Genomic DNA, 3,528 nt, shown 5'->3' on the forward strand with positions numbered 1-3,528 from the left:
GAGGGAGGGAGAGAGGGAGGGGGGGGAGCAGAGGGAATGGCTGAATGGGAGGGAGGGAGGGGAGCGTGGGGTTGGTGGTGGGAGCGGGAGCTGATCGGGAGGGAGGGAGGGACGCCCGAGTCTGATCTTCGCCCAGGGAGCCCATTCGGCCATGGCTCGGGGCGGCGTGTTTAGGGCCCCTCCCATGCAGCCTCGGGGGCGAGGAGCTACTGTATATACGCGCTGTATATACTGTACATACGTACTGTATATACATGCTCGGCATGGCTTCGCCCCATCACCCCTTGTGCTGCGCCATGCCGAGCATGATGACGCCCTGAGGAGCTCGCAGAATCGCAAGGTAAGTTTTCCGCGCCCTTTATATTCCAGAATCATTCTTACAGAGGGTGGAAACTTGGGCCCCTTAACTCTGATTCTCTCTCCACAAATGCTGCCTGACCTGCTGAGTATTTCATGCATTTTCTGTTTTCGTTTCAATACAGCGCGAGCTCTCTCTTTGAGGGAAAGATTATTTTCCAGCAGCTATAACTTGAAAAGCAGAACATACAGGAACATTGTGTGAAAGCTAAGCACTCAGGCTGTGACTTCGCCAACGGGTGCGAGTTCGGTATGGGGGGAATGCGCTCCCGGCTCCAGCCCACCCTCTGACAGCAATCTTCCGGTGATTGGGCTTGTTAAGCCTGCCCTGCGGGCTTCCCGGCCAATTAACAGGAAGCCGGTCTGATGACATCAACTGATGACACGTCATCAACTGATTTTCTTAAAGGGAACATGACCAACGTTTTTTTGACAGTTCTGTCAGTGGCACAAACCTTTCAATGATCTCAGTGGATCACAAAACATTACTGCAAAGCCACATTCTACCTCCTCCTGCTGTGTCACTCATCACATCCCCATCACTCTGCCTTCCCTAACCTACTCCTGCACATCCTTACTCACACCAACTTACCTTGCACCTCCACCCATCCCTCTCTCTCTCTCTCTATCTACATTATCACTTCCCCATCTCACTAGCCACCCCCCATCCTTGTCCAATCATACCAACTAACAACATGCAAAGGTAGGCTCTTGGGTTTTAGCCAATGTTCATGTAGAGTTTCTGCTAATGTATTGTCAAACATTGAAACCTTTATTTTGAACACTTTTTGTGTTCTTGGATAGATTTGTGTGCACCTTTGGAAGTGGCTTAGTGAGTGGTAGTGAATGGTCAGACATAAGGGTACCCTGCACAATGATGATGATTGTGAAAGGAATGGCTTGTGCATTGCAGGGATGCTTTATTGTGTTGGTGTGGGGTGGTGCCAACCTGGCACTTCATGTGGCAGCCAGGGAGCACAGCATCAAGTGAAGTAAGTATAGCCATGATGAGGCCATCCCTGGGATCCCGGGCGGTAATGTGGTTGGGTGCTGATACCCTGTGTCCTGTGCAGCATCAGGTGATTGCGGAGAAGGTTGGTGGTGTTGTTGGTGATGCTGGTGTGCTGGTGATGTGGGTGTTGGGGCTGATCGTGGTGGGATTCTGAGGACCAAGGCTGATATTTTTTCAAGGGCACCAATGCTGCTGGAGTAGATAGCAGGTGAGTTTGAAATGACAGAAGTGATCTGTCAATGGTGAGAGAGGTTGCTCAAAGGAGGTGACAGTGAATAGAAAGTTCACTGCAATCACTTCCAATCTGCATACAGCTCAAAGGTTTATTCCAAATCCTGAAGGCTTCAGCTTCTGGCATTGTAAAGTGAACAGCTGTGAAATGATAGCTTTTGTACCACTTCTGCGGCTGTCAACTCGTCAAAGCATTAGAGCCTCACTGCGAAGCCGACTCCACATACCTGGTGTGTTTACCAAAAGTTTAGTAAAATTGTAAGGGGTCGAAATTTGGTTTCTTGCACCACCCGTTATCACCGGAGAGGGGCGGCCAAGTGCTTACCGTCGCGACAACCTGGTTCCTCGGCTATCGGAAAATTTAGGTGGGCAGTGGAGTCAGTGCCAAGACGTACCACTGCATGCTCTACCACCACCCACATCATTGAGCATGCAACGCCCCCGTGCCTCCGCTGCTGAGAAATTAGGTGAGTACGGTGTCCTTACCGGCAGGCATCCGTACAGCCTGGGAAAGGTGGTGAGACATCGTTGATCCCAGGGTGGTAGCATCCAGGGATCAAGGTAAGTGGTTATGTTTTTTTTTAGGATTTATGTATTAATGGGACCAGTGGGGAAGTGTGGGGTCTCATCACCGAGAGCATGCAGAAATCAAGCGCAGGCAGTGGAAAGAGCGTGCGGCAAACCAGTCCCACCCACCCCTTCCCTCAACGACTATCTGTCCCACCTGTGACAGGGACTGTGGTTCTCGTATTGGACTGTTCAGCCACCTAACAACTCATTTTTAGAGTGGAGGCAAATCTTCCTCGATTCCGAGGGACTGCCTATGATGATAATGGTGGGTGAACCGTTGGAAAATTCAGTAGGCCTCCTGAGATGCCGCTCCATTGGCGCCAGAGGATGAGTGTGCAACGCCACTTTTAGTGCTGTTCTCTTATCTTTAGACGGCAAGACTGAATTTTGCAGTTTGAGGCGGCACCTACCGTCTGCCGTTAAATACAGCTCTCAGCCAGTGTCACTGCCTCAAAAATGGTGGGACCGAATTTCGGCCCCTAAATGCCTGCTTTTAATCCTCTTAAGTAGCATTCAATTACCTCTTAATGACCTTAATTGACTGGCCCGCCGCTTGCTGTCGAGTCTGCAATCTGCACGCAGACATGACGGTTCAGAAACTCACACGGAGGCGGGTTTAGAGCGGGATCCCAACTCACTGTCAATCAGGGCCATTTTGACAGTGGGCCCACCTCCAAACACGCACTCGCAGGGCTGGGAAGATTCCGGCCTCAGTGTGGACAAAAGGGACTGAAATCAGCAATTTATTTAACCAAAGCGTAAGAACAGTAAATTATGTAAAAAAATATTAGCTATTGGTGGAATAGAAAACTATTTGATTGTGGACAATTTTCTCTCAGGCCTGACTGAAGAAATGAAAATAAATTATGAAGTAACATTGCGTCATAGAATAAATATCGGATTTTGTGGGTGGGGGTGCTGTGTTGATAATGGCCAGGGGCCAAGGGCAGCACGGGCCAGCCCACACTGCGATACATGTGCGCACTAGGACCGTGCAGCAGAGCTGGTCTCCAGTTGTCTTGGGTAATCCTTGCCACTGGACCAAGATCTAGTTCTGTCAAACCTGTGTGGTGCAATGGCCACCCCACGTTAAAAAAATTCACGCACAGGCATCTTCCACCCTTCAGGATGTAGTTCGAGTCCTTCATTGAAACACCTGTGAACTCGTCCTTTTTTTGGCGTGGAAGCAAGTCATCCTCGTTTCGAAGAACCGCTTATGATGATGATTAAGAGAAACACTCTTGGAAAAAATTGGTTGAATATAATGCCTGAGTTTCTTGCTAGTGGTTTTTGTTTCTCTATTAAGAGGGCGAACAGAACAACGGTTAAAGAAATAAATAAATGTCCTTAGTATGAGA

Source organism: Pristiophorus japonicus, chromosome 7 (genome assembly GCF_044704955.1).
Source record: "Pristiophorus japonicus isolate sPriJap1 chromosome 7, sPriJap1.hap1, whole genome shotgun sequence".
In the NCBI taxonomy this organism is placed as follows: Eukaryota; Metazoa; Chordata; class Chondrichthyes; family Pristiophoridae; genus Pristiophorus; species Pristiophorus japonicus.